We start from the raw sequence: 24676 nt of genomic DNA on the forward strand, positions 1-24676 counted from the left end.
TTGTGGATTGATCGAGGATTGTACCGGCGGTTCAAATTCTTTGCGACACCTTTTGTATCCTTTGTGATCGTTTTGTCAGCATAATCATCATATATACATATACATATACATTCATATAATTTCATAATTTTCATATCTTGCAACTCCATATTTGATTTGTTTGAGATTCTTATTCTCTGTTATGGCGGTATTTTATCCCCATACCCAAATCTGGTGTCTGTCCTCCTTCAATTGTAGAGTGTCAGCCCCTTAAGCAGAAAAAATTTAACCTTTCTCCGATTCCCCACCGAGTTTATTTCCTCGTGGATGGTTGTTATTTCAGTTTCCTCTCCAGTAGATTTTCTGGATGGAATTACTCCCCTTGAGTTTTGTCCTCATTGGGTTGAGTCTTGATTGATTATTTCTTTTTAGCTCTTACCTAGATAGATGCTTTGGTCCCCTAAGAGTCTATTACCCAGTAACTGGTAATATTCTTCTTAGTTTGCAGTTTGTTACTTCTTGCTAATACCCGACAAAAGTATCCTTTTTTCTCCTCAGTAGAGTCCCTAGTGGATATATTCCCCAGGAAGTATATCCTTGATATGTTCATCCTAACCGATGACAAATATCTTTCTTTCCCCTGCCTGAGTATATCCTTAATATGTTCACTTCAACCGGTGAAAGATATTCTCATTTTTGGTATTCTACCCAGTAAAAAGGTAGTTGTAATCCCTATTTTGTTCCTCAAAGAGTTAACCCTTGATATGTTCATCCTAACCGGTGACGAATTTTCTCTCCTATGGTATTCTATCCAATAACTGATAGATATAATCCCTATTTTTGCTCCTCATCAAAGTCGATCCTTGATATGTTCATCTTAACCGATGACGAGTCTTCTCTTTGGTTGGTTTTCTAACCAGTAACCGGTAGTTGTAAATCCCACTTTATTCCCTTTTCAGAGTCTATCCTTGATATGTTCATCTTAACCGGTGACGGATTTTCTCTTTGATTGGTTTTCTACCCATTAACTGGTAGTTATGAATACTACTTTGCCCCCTCGCGGAGTCTATCCTTGATATGTTCATCCTAACCGGTGACGGATTTTCTCTCCGACGGTTTTCTATCCAGCTTTCGATAGATGTAATTCCTACCCTTTTTGTTCAGTTGGTATATCCTTGATATGTTCATCCTAACCAATGACGGGTATCCTCCTTGACATTTCCAAGCAAGTTTATCCTTGATATGTTCATCTTAACCGGTGACGGATTTTCTTCCCTGTTGAGTTTATCCTTGATATGTTCATCCTAACCGATGACAGATACTCTCACCCTTGGTCTTTTGCCCAGTAACTGGTAGTTGTAAATCCTATTTTCTGCAGTTTTCCCCAGCAAGGCTATTCTTACCCAGTAACCGGTAATGAATTTCCTCTCCTGGAATCCTCAACGAGTCATCCTTGATATGTTCATCCTAACCGATGACGGATGTTCTCTCCGTCAGATCATTATTATCTCCTCACCCAGTAACAAGTAGTAGATAATAGATTTCTGCTCCTCCTGTGTTGAAGTTTATCTCTTCCCCAGTCGAGTTGAGTGCGGATTTCCTTTGTGAAATCGGTTTTCCTGCATGAGTCGAGTATTTCAGTTTTATCCTGACTTACTCGTATCCCCTACAGATGTTGTTGTTTCCTTGGCTGAGTCTTTTCCATGTTTGTGTGGAATCCCTATAGTCCCCTAGTAGTTTTAAGTCGTAGCTTGGCCTACGCATAACCCCTTTTATCCCCTCAGAGTATCTGTCTCCCCAGCGAGCCTTCCTTATGGAATGCATTGTGCTCCTGCGGATTTTCAGTCTCTCTGATTTCTTTTCCTTTGTGGCAATATTTCCCCACAAAGCATTAACTTTTGCATTCATATCATTTGCATCATGAGGTCTCTTAGGGACCAAAGTTTGTTTCTGTGTTGTTATTTAAGCCCATTCTACTGAGTCGACATGAAGATTTTAACCTTCGCCTCCCCATTTAGAATGTCCTTAAATAGGGGCAGCTGTAAGACCCCAATTTTGACCCTAAGACCCCTCATGCAATTTCCATCATAAGCATTAGCATTGGGATCATACCTTGGCATCCTCCTCACCCCTTTTCATTAGGTTTGTTTTGGGGAGAGATCATCAAGCACTTTGTAATTATATCATACTTGTATTTTATCATTTCATTAACCAAAATACCAAAAATATGTCTTTGCATTTGTCTAACTCTTTTGTAGGAAGGGCATGATCCCATTGATTCATCAAGTTCACATCTAGGGTTTGAGACCCTTATGAACAAAGAGCACAACCAAGGATTAATACAAGAATGGTTATGAACATCATATATGAGTCCCAATGATCTTTACATGTTATATTGATAAAGTTTTCTTCAAGAGTTTGAGGGTGATTTGCCTTGGAAACCCTAGTTTGACTGGGTATCTTTAGTAACTTCTCCAACAAGCTATCTCACCAATTGATCAAATTTCTCAAGGGACACTTCAAAATTCATCATTTTATACACATATGATCTACCATGAGCCACGAAAGTCAAGATAATTGGAAGTTAGCAAGTTGGTCGATGGTGGTTGGCCAGATGGATTCATCTAATCAAAACTGGGTCTCCTTAGACCCTATCTCCTACAATTTTCACCATATGAAAATTATTCCAAGAGAAACGTTACTCTAAATGATATTCCAAACAACTTTCATGTTGAGACCTAGAGATAGTTATGCTTGGAAAATCATTTTCTATGTTGAAACATTATGGGTCATTTTGTTTAAACCGTAATTTGAAAGTCAACTTTCCAAGGCCATAACCTGCTCAATTTTTATGAGATGAAAGATTTATAAGTTGCACAATAAAATTCAATGTGTCTACTTCAACTTTGATGTTTAGAGCGGGAACTTATTCAACTTTTTTGAGCATGTGATATGAGGTTACATTATAGGTCACGTTTGACCTATACCATTGATCAAGTGATTTTTCCAAACTTCAAAAATGCATAACTCTATCATTTCAAAACCAAATGACATGAAATTGGTGACCATTTTTAAGGTCTTTTTGAGGGATACAACTTTTATGAAGACAATGTTCTCATTTAAGCTCATATAAAAAGTTAAGCAAGGTGGAATATTGAGACATATGGCTTAACACTTAGAAAATTTTTGATATGTCAAAAATTTCCAAACTTCCACCTCAAATTTCTCCAAGTTCCAAGCTCCAAATGAGAAAGTGTTGAACATAAAGGTTGTTCCTCTTGATCTCACATTTCCAAAGAGTTCAAATTCATTCATTTTGGACAAGGAATGCATAGGTTGCGCATGGCATAAACATGGTGACATCACTTAGCAAGGATCAAACTTCAAATCCAAATGCACACTTGCCTTACAATCCAAGCTCAATTCAGACTATCCAACATTCATTTATGGACTTATGGCAATGATTTTATGGGCCTATGCGCACCCATGCACCCATGCATCATCAATGACCAAATTTGGAAAGTGATTTCAAGTGTGCAAATATCAATGATTTCAACTATAAATAGAGCTCCAATTCCTCAGATTTAGACACACGTTCGCGCCAGCTTAGATCCCCCATCTCAAACCCTCACTTTGCAAAGGATAAGCCTGAGACATTCATTTAAATTTGAGGTTGAATTTCCACTGTTTTGAAATTCAAATCTCCAGGAATCCACAACCTTGTAAGCATTCAATCCTTCTTATGCAAGCAAGTGGAGTGAGATCAAGCACAAGCAAGATCAAGATCAGTTGAATCCAGACCTCTATTGAAGGTATTTTCCAGAAATTTTGAACTCTTCGATTCTCTCAAATTCTTGCTCAATTCAATTAATTCTTTGGTTGTCTGAAGTCCTACCAATGTAGGCAAGAAGATTGAGTTACTTTGAGGCCAAATCGAAGCAACTCAGTTCATGTAGCTCAAATTTCAACTCCATGTATCTCTCAATATACTTGGAGTTAGAGTGAATTGAGGCCAGATTCAAGCTCAGTGCCATTTTTACTTTAAAATCATGTCCCTGTTTTTAATTTTGGTGATGGTTGGTGGTGGACCAGTCCGGTGAGGTCCACCGGAGAAGAAGACTGGAGCTATAGCTCCGGCCATGCGCTGGCATGTCTCTCAGCCACAAGATCCTCTTGATTTGTTTTAATCTCATGCGTCGATTGTGATTACCAACTGTGTGGCGCACTGACTAGTGACCATCGTGGATAGCGCGTTTTCCACCACTTGATCTGCCACCTCAATTAATGAGGAAGATCAAGTGGTCCACGTTTTTTCTGATATTTTAATTTTCATTTTAATTGCATTATTTTCAATAATTCATATTAAATTCAATATTGATCCAAAAAATATGGGACTTTCACAAAAAAAAATCAATTATTTTTCTCTTTCATATTCTGAATTAAAATTATTTTTTGGATCATTATTAATATTTTTCATGAATTAATTGATTTTGCATTTGTTTTTAATTTTTTAAAAATATTTTTAAATGTCCAAAAATTATGAAATTTTTTCTACAAGGTCCTTTGACCTTGTTTGACCTATGATAAATCTCATGGCCATTTCTTTGGTGTTTTGATGAGATTTTAGGAATTGGACAAACCATATTTAATTTAAATGCACTATTTTAGTATTTTTAATTTGAATAAATGTCAAATAAATTTGTTGACCAATTTTGATGACTTGTTTATGTTTAACTCTTGTTGTTGGGCCTTGGTCAAGGTTGATTTGACTTTGTAAAATTAATATCATTGGATTTAGGGGATTGATGGAATGTACATTCCATCTCCCAAAATGAATGGATGATATTAATTTGGGAAAAGTCCTCCTTTGACCAATTTGTGCTTTGATCCATTCCCCTCCCACTTCATCTTATTCCCTTTCTTCATTCATTCATTCCATTTGGCCTATGACATCTCAAAGTCCTAATGCTAGTTGATTGAAAAATTGACATGAGTATGGATGAGATTAGGCCACACCTTTTGAATATTCTTTTTGTGTGTGGTATGTTTCATGAGCATAGTTCATCATACTATGTCTCTAACATGCATTAACACCAAAATTCTATGGCCCGACCTCAAATAGTTGTGACTTATACATAAGTCCAGTTACGATTGCTTAACATAGCGCTAAATTGGTGACATAAAAGGCATAAGCATTCTAGTTAGTGAGATTGTAAGTCTCCCCTCTTTCATGGTATTGTGTGGAAACTTGGCCTTCTTTCCTTCCTTTGGAAGATGTTTTGGCTCAGAGATTCATGCTTGTGATAAGTGGGTTGAGTGTTCTCCAAAGAATGTCTTGAAATAAAAAGAAAAAGCAAAACAATACTAACTCCTAATCAATTAACTACTAACTTTTAATTTCAAGCTTTTACTTTAATGCAATTTATATTTAGCACTTTATTTCATTTGCCATTGTTCATATCATTCTAATTGTTTATGTTAATGCAGGTTTCACTTTGTCCATTTGGACCATATTGTGTGATATATTTTGTTTGTGTATATTTTGCTTGTTTGTTTGATCTTTGACCATTAATGTACATAATAACAACAAAAAACCCTAAAAAAACTTTTGAGTGGACTGTTGGCTTGATCTTGGACAAATGGACTTAGAATCTAGGAAACCTTACTATGCTAAAGGACTTGGCCAATGCCAATTTGTTGAGAACCAAGTGCTTGGAATTTGAACTTCATCTTATACATGTTTTAAGACCTCTCTAAATTCATCTGTTACATGGGTTATTTTGGAGTAGATCATGGAATGGATAAGCTTGGATGTGGCCATCTTTATTTGATGCGTTGCTCTTCAAGATAATATAATTGTGCATTTGTGTGTTGCTTGATTCTAAAAGTCCAAGGGAATTCTGGGTTGCTATTGACATTCTTGTCTATTGGATTGCTACCCATTTGGTCAGATCTTTTCAACTCTAAACTTTTAATTTTGTAAATAGGATAGTCTCTTCATCTTCTCCTCATTTCTTTAATTTCAAAATCTCTCCCTCCATTTTTCAAAATCTTTTTTGTGTGAACTACTTTTGTTCTAAACTTTGACCACTTTTTGCAAAAAGATAGAAACTTTGGCCTTATGCCATTGCATTTTCAAACTTCTTTTCTTAAATCAAACTTGTAAATAGACTTAACTATACTTGACTTAAACTTTCAAAAAGCCAAAAAGAACTAACTCATTCAAACCATTTTTTAGGCCTTTGTGCCTTTCAAACTTAATTTTTGTTAAAAACAATGCATCCATCTTGAAATTTGTATCACGAACTACGAGGTTTTGATCCCTCATTTTTATGTTGGTACGTAGGCACAAGACCGAAGGTCTTGTCAAACACGAAAATATAATTAATGAATTCTTTTCTCATCCACCCATTATATTTGTTTGTAAACATCACTTTATACCAAGTACATATGCACACAAAAAGGGCTCCCTAGGAGTACCTAGGACACTTTGGGTGCTAACACCTTCCCTCTGTGTAACCAACCCCCTTACCTGTGATCTCTGACTTTTTATTAGTTTAGATTTGAAAACTTCTTATTTTTGGGTTTTGTTCATACTTTTCCCTTTTCCCTTGGAAACAATAAAAGCGTGGTGGCGACTCTTGTTATTTGATCTCTAGCTTGTCAATAACTTGATGATCATGACTTTCCCGCTACATACGCAAAAGTGCTAACCAACACTAGCTAGGTTAAGCTTAACAAAACTAATACTACTACTACTACTACTACTGAATATGAACTACTTCTAACACCATCCTATAATTCATATTCAGCTAATCAAAACTAACAACATTAGTTTCATCCCTCAAGTGTAAAAATTGATCAATCTTGATTGCTTTCGTCAGAACATCTGTCAGCTGCTTCTGGGTGCTACAATGCATAACTTCTAGCACTCCATTATGAACTTGACTTCTCAGAAAATCAAACTTAGTCTCAATATGCTTGCTTCTTCCATGCAACACTGGGTTCTTGGAAAGATCGATTGCACACTTGTTTTCAATCATCATTTTCATAGACTTTTTTACATTGATCTTTAAGTCCTCTAGTAAATTGAGAAGCCAAACAACTTGACATGCAGCCACAACACATGCAATGTATTCAGCTTCACAAGTTGACAAAGCAACAACTGATTGCTTCTTGGAACACCAAGAAATAGAACCTCTCAGATACTTAAACAAATATCCATAAGTACTTCTTATGTCAACTCTGTCTCCACACCAATCAGAGTGTGAGTAACACATCAACTCTAAATTAGCCTTTTCACCACAAGGGAAAAAACTTCATACTTCAGAGTCCCCTTAATATACCTCAGCATCTTGACAGCAACTTGGTAATGAGACCACTTCGGTTTACTCATGAACATACTATCAATTCCAACTGCATATCAAATATCAGGTCCGGTATTACACAAATATTTTAGAGAGTCAACCAACTCTTTGAAAATTGTAGCATCTACATCATCACCCTTAGGATCATAATCTAATTTGTGATTTGTTTCTGAAGGTGTGACCGCAGCCTTGCAATTCAGCAGCTCAAATCTCTTCAGAAGCTCAAGTTCATACTTCAGCTAATGCAAAATGATACCCTTCTCAGAGTACAAAATCTCCATCCCTAGAAGATATGTCATATTTCCTAGATCAATTATCTCAAACTCATTCGTCAGCACCTTCTTGAACCTCATTATCTCATATGAATAGCTTCCTGTCACCAATATGTCATCAACATATAGACACACCAGAATCATATTGCCTTCAGAAGTATGCCGAACATAAACTCAATACTCCATCTCACATGTTATAAATTCTTGGAGCTTAAAAATGAGTCAATTTTTGGATTCCAAGATCTAGGAGCTTGCTTTAGTCCATACAATGCTTTATGTAACTTGTACACCATCCATTCCTGATTCTTTTTCACAAATCCAGGAGGTTGCCACATGTATAACTCTTCTTGCAATGGACCATTCAGAAATGCATATTTCACATCCAGATGCATCAGAAGCCAATTCATGTTAGTAGATATCGCAATCACCAATCTGACTGTCTCATGTCTCGCTACAGGAGAAAACACCTCAAAGTAGTTTAACCCAGGTTTCTGTAGAAAACCGATTGCCCCTAACCTTGCTTTGTGTTTTCCTATTGATCCGTCTGGATTCAGTTTCACCTTGAAAACCCATATGTCGTTGATGGCTTTCTTGTCATTTGGAAGCTCAGTCAACTCCCAAGTCTTGTTTCTTTCTATAGCCTTAAATTATTCTTTCATGGCCTTTAGCCACACTTTCTTCTTAAGCGCTTCTTCAACACTAACTGGTTCAGAGTATACTAGCATGGCACATTGAATACCATCTCCTTCATAATCTACTTCAATATCTTGCATCATGTCAAACTCTACAAATCTTCTTGAGATGTTTCTGATTCTTTGTGGCCTCTGAACTTGTTCAGAATCTTCTTCGGATGTTGGAATAGCATCAGATGTTGCAACCCCATAAGTACCACCTTCAGAAGCATGGCCGCCTTCAGAGTCTAGAATATTCTTAGAGTATGGATCATGTCGCATCGCGCGAAAAACCGGCGGGAAAAGAAAGAAACAACAGAGCCGCCACCGTGCGTTATTTATCCCAAAAGAGGGAAAGGAAACGCTCGAAGTAAACCTAGGAAAGAACATGGTCTCGCGACCAAAGAGAATGGGTTCGGGAGTCGGTTATGCGAAGGGAAGGTGTTAGGCACCCTACGCATCCGTAGTACTCTACGGGATCCACGCACAAAAGGAAGGAAAATTGGTTGCTAAACACTGCTCAAACACACACACGCTGGCTGAAAGAGACAAAAGAGACTGACTGAAACTGACTCGGCAGGATATCGCATCCTGGGCCTACTTAGTCTATCAGGCATAGACATCAGAGTCGAAGTAGTTCGGACTGGGGAGACGACACATGCTCGCTAGGATGTCGCATCCTATGCATACGTATCTTCTCGGACGATAGAAGAATCAGAGCATTCGTAGCTCGGCTGACACGCACACAAACAAACACAGGCAAAGGCAAACGTGGAGCCCGACTGCCAATCACTGGACTTATGTCAGCATCCGAACCTAAACGACACAACAGATAGATAGGGAGTCGGGGACTCAGCCTATAACTGTCAAACACACGCAAAAGAAAAGAAAAGGCGCCCGGAGAGATCAGCTCAATCTCCTGCCTACATACTTCATCTGGTGTGAAGATCAGGGCGATGTAGTTCCCCTACGCAGGGACAAGGATCTAGCCTAACCAGATAACAGAGGGAGACACAACTCTAGGGAGACTACGACTCGAGCCTAGATGTTGTCATGCAAAGTCAACCCTAAGTTAAGGTTTCTAGCTAAATGGCACAAGGGCCAACCTATCCTGAACAGACACAGGAAAAAGCAAAGTCTCGATTGCAACTAGGGCAAGAGAAAAGGGATATCTCAATCACAACAGGGGTGAGAGAAGAGAATTAGTGTTAGTGGTTAGTCAAACTCGGCAAGACATCGCGTCTCGTGCCTACGTATCTCATCTGAACATGAGAATCAGAGTTGCCGTAGTTCGGCTGAACAGTTCTAAACGTGGCTCACACAAGGGTTAAGCCACACAGACTTGACTTGCACAGGAAGCAAGTCAAGCACAAACCTATTGCACAAGGGCAAACCTAAACTAAAGCCTAAAGAGGCAAACAAAGCAATCACAAACACATACAGCATAAAATAAACACACCAACAAAGGGGGCTCAAACATCAAAGGTTAGGCACTAGGGCCAACTGGAATGGGGTAAGTGTGCTCTTAACCTTGCCATTGAGAGGCTAAGGTGAAGCAGATGAAAGGAGATGAGGGGTGTGCCTCATTGCTTCTATCCCTGGCCTGGGAGAGCATTTGACAAGAATGTGTGGGTTCAGAAAGTGGGAACCCTTCTACACATTTAAAACTGACTCAACTGTGCAATTGCACAAGATCTTGGGTTTTTATCTCGATGCTTCAACCATGTAATGGGAGCAGAGAGAGGACACACTGAATAGTGGGGGATAGATTGCTTATCCCTACCTTCCACCAATTGCCTTACTTGAAGGACTTTTCCTGCTTGGGACAATTTTAAACATACACAGGCATTGCCTCTTAAGGAGGACTTCAGACAGTTTGCCCGGCCCAATAACAGACCGGGTCTCCAGACTACATGTAGAGAGAATAATTATACCTCAAAAGCAATTGCTAAACAGCAAAGCAAGCAAGTTCAGAGAACTTAAGCAGCTAAAGTACCTGCGAAAGTCAAAACAGTTAGTAAACAGCTCAACAGATAAAAGCAAAAGGAAATGAACCAATAGTCAACCACAGAGGGACCAATCGTGCAAGGCACAAAGACTCAAGCATATGAGTCAAGCCTACAAAACAAAAGGTTAGCACCATATAGACAAACAAACATCAATCAAATTGGTATGATCTTGGAAGCACTATGCTCAACCTGAAACAGATGAACTCAACATAAGTCCAAAGGACCACTAGGGCTAGCCTAGGGTCAAAGATGAAAGAAAAAGTCAAGGCAGCAAGGAAAAGTCAACTCAAAGTCAAAGTCAACTAAATAGAAAGCAATCACAATTGGGCCCACAATCATATCATGCATTATGATCATTTCATGAACATTTGAAGTCAAAGTAAGGCAAAGGAAAGCATACAAAAGTCGACAGAATGACTTGCATCAAAAGTCAACCTAAACAATTTCAAAAATCATGAAATAAATCACACTCAATCCTAGCATCTAACATGGTATACATGTAAAATTTCATGGCATTTGGATGAGAGGAAGGCAGTCAAGTAAAATCATGAAGTCAAACCAAATTCAAGTAAGCATGGTGAAAGTCAACAAGCATGGGTCAACTTCAAAAAATCATAGCAATTTGAAAACAGAAGAGAAATGAATGAGATTAACACCAATGCAAAGCTTGAGATGTCTAGTTATCACATATGAAATTTCATGATCATACAATATGTTATGAGAATTTCCCAAAAGATTTGGCAACATGTAGCACAAAAAGTCAACCATGGACTAGGCAGGGAAGAAAAATCACAATCAAATGGAAAATTGCACAATAAATTCCAAGAAAATTCATTCATGATATAGACATATGAGGGATCATTCATACAAAATTTGGGGTCAATTGGATGCAATGAAGCATGTGAACAAAATTTGTGAAAATACATGATCATGGCATAGCAACAATTGTAACACATGACTTCAAAAAATCATAACTCTCAATCCACAAATGATAAATGCACAAAGTCTATATGGAAACAAAGGTCAAAGTGTCTAGTTTCAACACAAAAAATTTCAAAGGCAGTGGATGTAACATCATTATTTCACAATTGAAATGGCCAAAGGTATCATTCATGCACACATGTTGAGAAAATAATTGTCAATTAAAAAACCAACCAATGGAAAATTAATTAAAATTCACCATTAAATAATAGACTCAATCATGAACATCATGGAAAAAGAATCATAATTTTTGGATGAAAAATGAATTAGAAAATAATTGTTGAAGTTGGATGAAATAATGTAGCAAGCATGAACAAAAGGCAAGGCAATTGGTCAACATAAGTCAAAGGAATGGCAAACTGGTAATATGGCGCATCACTAAGTAAAACGACTGCGCATCAGGCAAAGGCTGGAAATGTTGTGATTGGCCTATTTTTAATGAAACAGTACACGCATGAACAATTAACAACCACAGCCAATCCAACTTCATGTTCTGGGAATCTCGTGCAACAGCTAGGGTTTTAGAAAACAGCAACATTCATCATACCTATTCATCAATTATGCACGATCAAAACAACCAATATCAAAACGGCCATGCAAACTCCTCCTCATGCAACATCAATCACAACAAGACAAGCATCGACCACAGGAAATTCTGGGCATGGATTTAAACAGCAGCATAGATAAACAGGGTACCCATCATTATCATTCCAACGTGAACAAAATCAAGTCACCCAGAAGTTCAAAATAAGCACGGTCACAGCATCATTAAGCATCAAATAACAAGAATACAACATCAAACTTCCCAGAATCAAATCAAACATGGTAAATCGAGCAAGACTTCACTTATACACAAAACTCAAATTTCAAATATCTCATGCAATATTTCATCAATTCAAGCAAACTATAGCTCTTTAGAATCAGTGAAGCAAGGCCTACTTAAAGCATATCATTATTTGTCAACATAAGGTAATCGAAAAAACTCACTTGTTTGGAGAAAAACTGATGTGCAGTGGTGTATCGGTGGATTCAAATGCAAACAGAGGTAGATTAAGGTCAATGCTGATGGATTCTTGAAGGTCCTTTGCTCAAATTAGCTGGAAACCAACTGACTCGAACTTTGCCATTGGAAGGGGTTTGAAGTAGCAGCAGGGAGATGAAGCTTTCCAGATGTGAAGTAGTGATTCAAATAGGCCCAAAATGTTGTTCAATTGATGGAGGAAACAAGGGTTTCTTGTGGTTTGTGATGGTTTGCTCAGAATTTTTCCAATTGCCAATTTGCAAGAAGAGAGTGAGAGTGTGTTTTCTGTGTGTAGGCTGTAAAAACTAGGGTTGCTTTGTGCTGAAAATGATCTCTTATATGACTGTTTAAGATTAACAATTCATGTACTAACCAAAATTAACTTAATCAAACCATTTTGCAAAATTGCTAATGTTTGGCCAAGTGGAAGAGAGGTGTGAATTGGCTCGGGTTGGGCTTGAGTATGCTGCAGAAGGACCTTACCAAATGCTTTTTTTTTGGTTGTACTTGGATTGTTCACTTGGTTTGTTCAAATAAAGTCATTTTGCTTACTTTAACAACTTTGCACTTTTGGTCCAAAAGGTGGTAAAATAGTGATATGATGATGGTTTTGGAATTGGAACATGTTTCAAATATGACTCAAAACATTTCCCAATTGGTCAATTGTTCAAAAAGTCTATAAATCAAAAAGTCAAAGTTTGGTCAAACTTTGATTTTAAATGAAAAAAGTCCAAAAATGCCATTTTGATTGGCAAGGTTTTAAGTCATGAAATTTGTATTTTTGGAAAGAGGATGAAAAATGTGGTTTGTAGGAAAAAACCCCACCAAATTTGGCCTTATGGTTTGGGAGATATGCTCAGTTGAAGTTCAAAAATCGATGAAAATGATTGGATCATATCTTGACAACCATACATGGGATTTGAGAGTTCTTGGACTTTTTGAAAATGGGAGAACAAGACCTTCAACTTTCATGTTGGGCAAAAATTCATTTGAAGCTTGTATCATGATGCAAGTTGAGGATCAAGAAGTTTCCATTTTTGGCAGTTGAAATTACAAGTCCAGTTTCTATTTTGGGAAATTTTCTGATTTGCTTCAAATTCTTCCATGATGTTGATTGCCATGACATATAAGGCCCATTAGGACATGAATAAGCTCCCTCAAACCATTTCCATCCATCAAATCCAAAGAATCAACCACAGTTGACCAACTTTGACTTTCTAGGGTTTTGGACTTGACTGTGCACTTCTGATGAATTCCAAACCCTAGTTCCTTGAAATCTTGACTTCACATGATGTCCCAAGACATATGAACTCTTGATGATTGATCATGGTGCCCAAATTCCACAAGAATGGCCACCATCCACTGCTTTGACTGATTGTTGACTGTCTAGGGTTTTGACCTGGTTGTGCACTGACTGCTGACCTCTGAGCCTTCCACCCTTGACTTGAACACTTCAAAAAGACCTCCAAGTCATGCGAACTTGTTGGACAAACCCTAGGACCTTGATTCCTTGAGAAACACCTTTGCTTGACTGGTTGACTGATCTCCTGATCAGTTTGACCTAAATCTTGCTTGCTTGCTCTTGAGGCAACTGAGGACAATGCAAATGTTATGCAATGTATCATGATATGCTATGACCTAATATGAGATGATATGCACAATGATAGGTGCAAATTTGAGGTGCTACAGCTGCCCCTATTCAATCAGCTGGGAACCCGAACGGATGATAGCAACGGCTGTCAGACTTTCAGGGTAAACAGGGATTGAATACAAAAGAACCGTAGAAATTTGCACCGACCGGATATAATACAAAGAAACCACGTCATTTACCGATGACAAACTGCATGACAACTTCAGAAAAGCGAAAACCATTTACCGATGGTTGGAAACTGGAACCTTGATATTTACCGATATCAACTTCAGCACGACCATTTACCGATGGCGGCTGGGGAAAACAAACTTCTGAAAAAACAAAACCATTTACCGATGGTTAAAACTTGATATTTACCGATATCAACTTCAGCCGGACCATTTACCGATGGCTGCTGGGAAATAATGAGAAAAACAGAACCATTTACCGATGGTTAAAACTTGATATTTACCGATATCAACTTCAGCAAAACCATTTACCGATGGTTGTTGGGAAGCAAATGATGTTGAAAGGAAGCGAGACCATTTACCGATGGTGGCTTCAAAGCAAACTTGATATTTACCGATATCAAGGCCATTTACCGATGGCTGCTGCAACTGGGAATTCGATATTTACCGATATCGAAGAAAACTGGGCCATTTACCGATGGCATCTCTGCTTGGAGAGGAACAAAATCTTTAGTGATACCAGACAAGACGTTTACCGACGACTTCTGGGGATTTTGATTTTATTAGCAAGAGAACAAAGAATGACCAGACATTTACCGATGACTGGGATGAGACACGATGTTTACCGACATCGAAAGATGATGTTTACCGACATCAAAAAGAATGACCAGACATTTACCGATGACTGGGATGGGAATTTTATTGGTGAGACAAACAAATATTTGCAACTGGAAACCAGATAGGGCATTTATAGATGACTCTACTGGGGATTTCTGTTGGGGATTTATCAGACATTTACCGATGACCGAAAAGAGGACTCGATGTTTACCGACACCGAAGCAATGGCGTTTACCGACACCAAAAATGACCAGACATTTACCGACGACTGGGTGAGACTCGATGTTTACCGTCATCGAAAGATGATGTTTACCGACATCAAAAAGAATGACCAGACATTTACCGATGACTGGGATGAGACACGATGTTTACCGACATCGAAAGATGATGTTTACCGACATCAAAACAAAGAAGACACACGCGGGTGTTGACGTGACACTTACTGATATCACAAGAATAGAATCTGGGATAAGTTGAAGCAAGGCTGATCACTTGCTGGGGGTCTCACTGGGGAGAAACAGACTATCTGTCACCATCGGGTGAGGAAATAAACCTCTGTGGGGATAATCAAATTCTGAATGCTGTCGAAGCAACTGTAGCTGATTTGCTGTGCTGATGTTGAATAAAGATGATCCGCCTCTGCCGGGGAATACGGTCTGATGTGGTTTCGAACACATGAATGCATATGTTTGAATTTTTCCATGGCGTAATGCTCCATATGGAATGGAAATGCTACGCAATTTTGAGGATGCAATGATTACTATATGCAATGCAATATGATGAGAACTCTGCGGGGAAAGTACACAGGACGACTGTGCTGAGGAATCTTCAAGATACTTCCACTGGGGGAGGCAATACAAATGCTGGGGAACCAACAATACGAATCCACTAGGGGAAGACAAGGCAATTCGCTGGGGAGTAATAATGCCACTCTGCTAGGGGAAAGCAAAGGTAAACTGCTGAGGATAGCCCAATCAATCCACAAAAATTCCGCTTGGGGAAATAAAAGCTCCGCTGGGGAAGCTAAACCAGGCAACTCTCTGGGGATAAGGCTTGTACAAACCTCAGATACGATAAACTCTGCTTTGGGGAATAACTGTTACTCCGCCGGGGACGACCCACACAGTTCACGAGTAGAAACAACTCAGCTGGGGATGCAGGTATCGACCTGCTACTGAAACCTGTCCAATCCACTGGTGGGATGAACTCTGCTGGAGAAATATTTCATGAAACCCGCTCCGCTCGGGGATCAAGGTCATGACAGTGAGCAAACAGGAAGGAACACCATGGATACCGGGTTGTAGGCATGAAACGGGTGACCGACCAAAGCGTGAATTGGTTTATGTTCCAAAACACTCAACATCCTGAAGAGGGCTTAGAAAAGCAGTCTTGTTAAAGGATGGACATTCGATTCCACAAGAAGAACGAATCTTACTCGGCTGGGGAGGACGACTTCGACCCAAGAGCGCATGAGACTTATTATCTATTGCCGTCAAAACGTAGATAATAAACTCGCATGGAAGATTATCCATAACCGGGTTGTAGGTTGTGAAATGAATAATCAACCGAAAACATCCTGAAGAGAGCAAAGGCAAACTTGTTAAAGGATGAACATCCGATTCCGCAGGGAATACGAATCTTACTCGGCTGGTGATAACAATCGAAGGATTGACCAAAGAGTGCATGAGATATATTATCTAGCCGTCAAAACGTAGATAATAAACTCGCATGGAAGATTATCCATAACCGGGTTGTAGGTTGTTAGATGGATAAACGACCGAAAACATCCTGAAGAGAGCAAAGGCAAACTTGTTAAAGGATGAACATCCGATTCCAAAGGGAATACGAATCTTACTCTGCTGGTGATAACAATCGAAGGATTGACCAAAGAGTGCATGAGATATATTATCTATAGCCGTCAAAACGTAGATAATAACCTCGCATGGAAGATTATCCATAACCGGGTTGTAGGTTGTTAGATGGATAAACGACCGAAAACATCCTGAAGAGAGCAAAGGCAAACTTGTTAAAGGATGAACATCCGATTCCACGGGGAATACGAATCTTACTCTGCTGGTGATAACAATCGAAGGATTGACCAAAGAGTGCATGAGATATATTATCTATAGCCGTCAAAACGTAGATAATAACCTCGCATGGAAGATTATCCATAACCGGGTTGTAGGTTGTTAGATGGATAAACGACCGAAAAGAAAGGCATCGGTACCAGGACTAGGTATGCAAAGATGACCAATCCAAAGAGGATAAAGTTGCTTACTCGGAGCAAGTATCCACAAAGAAAGTGGAGACCCAATGGGGACAATACTGCTTGATCAAGGCAAGTATCCAAAGGGGGACAAGACCATTAATATCACAAAGAGGGGATTACATCTACCGGTTTGTAGGCAGAAAACCACGGAAAAGTGACCAGTCATCATCGGGATGAGCACAAAGGGTTAACTCCAACAAGGGGAGAACGTGGGATTTTACAACTACCAGCTAGTGGGTAGAAAACCACGAAGATAGGACTTACAACTGCCGGTTTGTAGGCAGAGGCCAATAAATTGGGTAGAAGACCGTAAAGAAAGGACTTACAGCTACCGGTTCGTAGGTAGAAGCCAATAAATTCCGCTGAGGATAAGATGGATTCATGCCCCAGGGAGGCACAAAAGACAGCCAATTCAGGATCGATCCAAAAAAGGCAGACTGAAACAAGACTCATCCTAATGAGGAAAGAACTCAATAGGGAAAACCCATCCCAATGTGTTGGGAGGGAACGGAAGCAACCGTCATCCACGAGGATGTATCTCAGTGGGGAAATGGAAAGAAAGGATAGATACTTTCTGCTTAAGGGGTTGGCTCTACATGGAGAGATCAGACACACCCATATCCGTTTGAGGAAAATCTACTAGAGAGATTTGTATTACCAAATAGCGGAATGCAAACATCAACAGACACACGGCAACAGCTGCAACATGAGTACCTGAATGTTATGATTATGCATGTATGCATTATGCATGATGAATGTATGACGAATGCTGACAAACAGACATGCTCAACACGCAGGTCCGGGAATCAACCGTCCGGAGAGAAAACCAAAGCCACCAGAGAGCAAAGAAAATCCACTGGGGACTGGGATATCAGGGAACTTTTATCCTGCATGGGAGGAAGGCCACTGGAGGCTTCTGGAGGAATCGTCGGTCACAACCGGAGAACAGAGTTCAACAAACAGGCGCATGCGCCACAACAACTCGTGGTGAAAATCAAAGATACCAAGAAGCAACCAGATCTCTGATGAGGATACATAGGCAGCTCATCATGCCAACAACTCCGCTAGGGGATCCATCTGAGGGAATGCCGGATTACAGGGATGTCGACCCTCCGGATACTGAATCTTCAAAGAAAAACACCCATGCTGGTGGAGGGGAAAACTGGCCTGCTGGAGAGGCGAAAGTTGAAGTCTTCAGTGAACACTCTGCTAGGGGAGCTGCCCCACAATAATGTCCGAAACAGCAAATTTGCTGGGGATGCCCCACGATAGGGCTCAAACAGCACTCTACTGGGGATGCCCCACAATAGAGCTAACAGGGATTTGGAGGAAGAATCCGTACCGCCGGGAACGCGAAGATGAACAACTTCAGACAACACTGCATCGGGCAACTTCACTGAGGAGAGACCATACGAGGTTCTGCAGGACAAAGATACAGTCATGCTCGAGATACGAACAATTGTCTTACCTGTTGGTAATCGTACCACCCCCGGGAGAGCACTGTGGGTCTCCTAAGTATTCTTCCATCATTGTGACGGTTCACTTTGTTTAAGAACAATTTTGTGAAAATTTTTGTTTATTTTGAAAACAATGATACTTTATCAATTAAAAACATGCAAACATTTGTTGAGTTAAAACAAATAAGAGTGCGAACAATTGGCTAAAAGCTCAAATTGATGTGATGGAATGGTAGTCTGCAAAGGGCGAGACTCCATAGATCTGCACAAGTTTGAAATCGGTGATATATATTGGAGAGGGCTACATTGAACATAATGACCTTTCCTCTACCATTCTGAATTTTCGATGTATTCAGAGCTTCAGTCGACAACGAATCGAGAATCCCTGACGGATGACAGATGTACAGCACAGTCTTGTCAAGATGCAGTTACTTGCCAAATCCCTAATTTTTGCCTAGATTGCCCCAGTGTGAGGTGATCAATCTAGCGGGATGCAAATTCTTTTTTTTTTCAATGTCTCTAACTCTTGCCTGGATCGCCCTTTCGGGTTTTCAATCCACCGAGACGCTCCTTTTTGCCTAAGTCGCCCTTTGGGGTGTTCAACTTATCGAGCTGTTTGCTTTTTTTTGTTCTAGGCGAAGTATTTCTTGACTGCATCGGGAATTCACAGGACGAGTGAACTTCCTCATCCATTGTTGTAAGTGTCGAAACATTGCCTGAAAAGGCTCTCTTGAAAACATATGGACTTTCATAGCTTAGAGTTCGCTTGCCCCTGGAATCGGGCATGAAAGACAAGACTTTCTTGAGCACAAGGTCCCTCGGAACACACGAGGCTTGACCTTCTTAACGCGTGCTTTCTTCACTCTCTGCTGATATAACTTGACCATGACACATGGCAGTTGATCTCTTCTTTTCGATCGAATTCAGCATCAGCCAACTTGGGACTTTGAGGGTGCTATCTTTCTTTGTTTCTTTTTCCTTTTGATTTTGCTTTTGATTTTGCTTTCTTTTGATTTCTTTTGATTTTGCACCCTCCTCTTTCTTTTTTTTTTCTTTTTTTTTTTTTCTTTTTTTTTTTGATGATGCCCCAGTTGGCTGTTCTGCTGATTCTCGAGATGCAGCTGAGTGATCTTCTTTTCTTGCTCAAGAAGTTGGGAAATCTCGTCGGGAATCCCTTCAACATCATCTTCGTCCGCTTCGAATACAGGGAATTCAAAATTGGGAGATGACGTCCGATCATTATGTTCAATGGGTTTGAGAAATAACCTGCATAATGATTTAGATATGAAAAGCTCTTTGAAAATCAAACAAGACAATCGTTATGCAGATGAAAAGATTGCTTTTATTCTTGTTTTTAAGGTTTTTTGTGATCACCAATTTCATGCAAAAGCGAAAAGGGAAAACAAATGGAAAAACAAATGTTTAACATGAATTCATCTGAATGGAAATATCATTGCACAAAATGTTGCCAACAATGCCATCACTTCTCCTTTTGGCATGGGAGAAGGGTTTTTAAACAAAGTGATTGTTACTCTGACTTATGAAAAAAACTGTAGAAAAGCCCACAGTGACCCAATTGTGGCAGACACCTTCAGGAATGATAAAATTGTTCAAATCCCCTGCGTCCTCTTCCAAGATAGCAGCATCCTTTTCTTCAAGTTGATCGTCATGGATGAATCCTCCACTCTTGAACAGACCTTGCTCATTGCATGCCCCAGAATAGTAGCCAATGCCAGCCCGGGATCGGTTAACCAGGAATAAATCCATCAACAGTACAAAGTCTGGTAAATATCTCTCCGAGTTCACAATTCTCTTGCTCAGGGTGATCCCTCAATCTGGTAGAGATGGCTCTAGTATAATACCGGCAAAGTGCGTCTTCAAAATAAATGAAGATCGCAGGGTCAGACCACAGGACGGGAGACCGGAACAGAACCTGCTGATGCAAATGATGCATGAAGTGTTTATGCATATGCTTGTTTTTATTTCAAAGGAACTTGAGGGTTTTATTTGCAAACTTTGAAATATTTGGCATTTTGATCATATATGAGAATATCTCATCAGATACATCAGGTGAAAAAATTTTCCCGGTTTTTTCATGTTTTGAAATTTTTTGCAAATAAACTCCTTTGAGTTCCTTGAAAATTTTCTTTTTCTTCTGATGATATGGATGCAGATGAATGCATGAATGCATGAATGCAACAAACACACTCAAGGATCAAGCAAAGCATGCCAAACAAAGGTCGTGGGAAAGCTCATTGTATCCCTAATATCAATCATCCATTTTGGTGGATTTAGGTTTTCACCTTATCGACACCCAAGTTCCATTGATATTAACGGTACATGAACCGGCTCAAACATCCTTAATATCAACCAGCCGCTTTGGTGGATTTTAGGTTTTACCCCTGATCCGGGATCCATTGATATTAACAATGTTTGAACGACTCAACCACGAATCATGGGTTTGTTGAGAGTCACGAGCATGGAGTCTCGGTTAAGAACCACCCAAAGGGAGTGTACTAGGGTTTAAACCTGCCAGACATGTTCTATCAGAGGTTCCCATAATCATCGTTCCATCTCTCGAATATTATCGGAGGAACGAATACTCGTATTCCAAGAATATTCTCAAGAGAAACTCTTATGAGTGTAGTATCGCGTAACAATCGTATCAGAACTGACATCTGAACGACCTCCGCACTACGGTCCTAAAAATAGGCCAAGATGGGTTTGGTAAACTAAGGTCCTTGGCTTCTGCGGCACATGATTGAAAGAATAATGCCTAACCACAAATAACTTGTGTGACATTATTAGTTCAACATGACCTCCACCAAGTGAATGGGCTCGCAAGTCAACTGGCTAAGGACTACTCCACACCAGTCAACGAGACTATGCCATTCTCCTATCCTAGAGTGCACTCGAGTTCGGGTATAGAACTCATCTCAACTGACTCCCACCCCACAAAGAAAAACAGACAACCAGCCAGGCAGAAAGAATCATGAATATGAAGGCAAACATTAATGCACACAATCAATGCAAACAATAAATGTACATATATACAATGAATGCAATAAAATACAACAAGCAGAAAGCAACCAAAACCCTAATCCTAGAGAGCGCTAGGAGAGACTCGCTCAGGGAAGATGGACCAGCATAGGTCAACTTCTCTACGTCCCCAGCAGAGTCGCCAGCTGTCGCATCGCGCGAAAAACCGGCGGGAAAAGAAAGAAACAACAGAGCCGCCACCGTGCGTTATTTATCCCAAAAGAGGGAAAGGAAACGCTCGAAGTAAACCTAGGAAAGAACATGGTCTCGCGACCAAAGAGAATGGGTTCGGGAGTCGGTTATGCGAAGGGAAGGTGTTAGGCACCCTACGCATCCGTAGTACTCTACGGGATCCACGCACAAAAGGAAGGAAAATTGGTTGCTAAACACTGCTCAAACACACACACGCTGGCTGAAAGAGACAAAAGAGACTGACTGAAACTGACTCGGCAGGATATCGCATCCTGGGCCTACTTAGTCTATCAGGCATAGACATCAGAGTCGAAGTAGTTCGGACTGGGGAGACGACACATGCTCGCTAGGATGTCGCATCCTATGCATACGTATCTTCTCGGACGATAGAAGAATCAGAGCATTCGTAGCTCGGCTGACACGCACACAAACAAACACAGGCAAAGGCAAACGTGGAGCCCGACTGCCAATCACTGGACTTATGTCAGCATCCGAACCTAAACGACACAACAGATAGATAGGGAGTCGGGGACTCAGCCTATAACTGTCAAACACACGCAAAAGAAAAGAAAAGGCGCCCGGAGAGATCAGCTCAATCTCCTGCCTACATACTTCATCTGGTGTGAAGATCAGGGCGATGTAGTTCCCCTACGCAGGGACAAGGATCTAGCCTAACCAGATAACAGAGGGAGACACAACTCTAGGGAGACTACGACTCGAGCCTAGATGTTGTCATGCAAAGTCAACCCTAAGTTAAGGTTTCTAGCTAAATGGCACAAGGGCCAACCTATCCTGAACAGACACAGGAAAAAGCAAAGTCTCGATTGCAACTAGGGCAAGAGAAAAGGGATATCTCAATCACAACAGGGGTGAGAGAAGAGAATTAGTGTTAGTGGTTAGTCAAACTCGGCAAGACATCGCGTCTCGTGCCTACGTATCTCATCTGAACATGAGAATCAGAGTTGCCGTAGTTCGGCTGAACAGTTCTAAACGTGGCTCACACAAGGGTTAAGCCACACAGACTTGACTTGCACAGGAAGCAAGTCAAGCACAAACCTATTGCACAAGGGCAAACCTAAACTAAAGCCTAAAGAGGCAAACAAAGCAATCACAAACACATACAGCATAAAATAAACACACCAACAAAGGGGGCTCAAACATCAAAGGTTAGGCACTAGGGCCAACTGGAATGGGGTAAGTGTGCTCTTAACCTTGCCATTGAGAGGCTAAGGTGAAGCAGATGAAAGGAGATGAGGGGTGTGCCTCATTGCTTCTATCCCTGGCCTGGGAGAGCATTTGACAAGAATGTGTGGGTTCAGAAAGTGGGAACCCTTCTACACATTTAAAACTGACTCAACTGTGCAATTGCACAAGATCTTGGGTTTTTATCTCGATGCTTCAACCATGTAATGGGAGCAGAGAGAGGACACACTGAATAGTGGGGGATAGATTGCTTATCCCTACCTTCCACCAATTGCCTTACTTGAAGGACTTTTCCTGCTTGGGACAATTTTAAACATACACAGGCATTGCCTCTTAAGGAGGACTTCAGACAGTTTGCCCGGCCCAATAACAGACCGGGTCTCCAGACTACATGTAGAGAGAATAATTATACCTCAAAAGCAATTGCTAAACAGCAAAGCAAGCAAGTTCAGAGAACTTAAGCAGCTAAAGTACCTGCGAAAGTCAAAACAGTTAGTAAACAGCTCAACAGATAAAAGCAAAAGGAAATGAACCAATAGTCAACCACAGAGGGACCAATCGTGCAAGGCACAAAGACTCAAGCATATGAGTCAAGCCTACAAAACAAAAGGTTAGCACCATATAGACAAACAAACATCAATCAAATTGGTATGATCTTGGAAGCACTATGCTCAACCTGAAACAGATGAACTCAACATAAGTCCAAAGGACCACTAGGGCTAGCCTAGGGTCAAAGATGAAAGAAAAAGTCAAGGCAGCAAGGAAAAGTCAACTCAAAGTCAAAGTCAACTAAATAGAAAGCAATCACAATTGGGCCCACAATCATATCATGCATTATGATCATTTCATGAACATTTGAAGTCAAAGTAAGGCAAAGGAAAGCATACAAAAGTCGACAGAATGACTTGCATCAAAAGTCAACCTAAACAATTTCAAAAATCATGAAATAAATCACACTCAATCCTAGCATCTAACATGGTATACATGTAAAATTTCATGGCATTTGGATGAGAGGAAGGCAGTCAAGTAAAATCATGAAGTCAAACCAAATTCAAGTAAGCATGGTGAAAGTCAACAAGCATGGGTCAACTTCAAAAAATCATAGCAATTTGAAAACAGAAGAGAAATGAATGAGATTAACACCAATGCAAAGCTTGAGATGTCTAGTTATCACATATGAAATTTCATGATCATACAATATGTTATGAGAATTTCCCAAAAGATTTGGCAACATGTAGCACAAAAAGTCAACCATGGACTAGGCAGGGAAGAAAAATCACAATCAAATGGAAAATTGCACAATAAATTCCAAGAAAATTCATTCATGATATAGACATATGAGGGATCATTCATACAAAATTTGGGGTCAATTGGATGCAAGGAAGCATGTGAACAAAATTTGTGAAAATACATGATCATGGCATAGCAACAATTGTAACACATGACTTCAAAAAATCATAACTCTCAATCCACAAATGATAAATGCACAAAGTCTATATGGAAACAAAGGTCAAAGTGTCTAGTTTCAACACAAAAAATTTCAAAGGCAGTGGATGTAACATCATTATTTCACAATTGAAATGGCCAAAGGTATCATTCATGCACACATGTTGAGAAAATAATTGTCAATTAAAAAACCAACCAATGGAAAATTAATTAAAATTCACCATTAAATAATAGACTCAATCATGAACATCATGGAAAAAGAATCATAATTTTTGGATGAAAAATGAATTAGAAAATAATTGTTGAAGTTGGATGAAATAATGTAGCAAGCATG

Source organism: Lathyrus oleraceus, chromosome 3 (genome assembly GCF_024323335.1).
Source record: "Lathyrus oleraceus cultivar Zhongwan6 chromosome 3, CAAS_Psat_ZW6_1.0, whole genome shotgun sequence".
Taxonomy (NCBI): domain Eukaryota; kingdom Viridiplantae; phylum Streptophyta; class Magnoliopsida; order Fabales; family Fabaceae; genus Lathyrus; species Lathyrus oleraceus.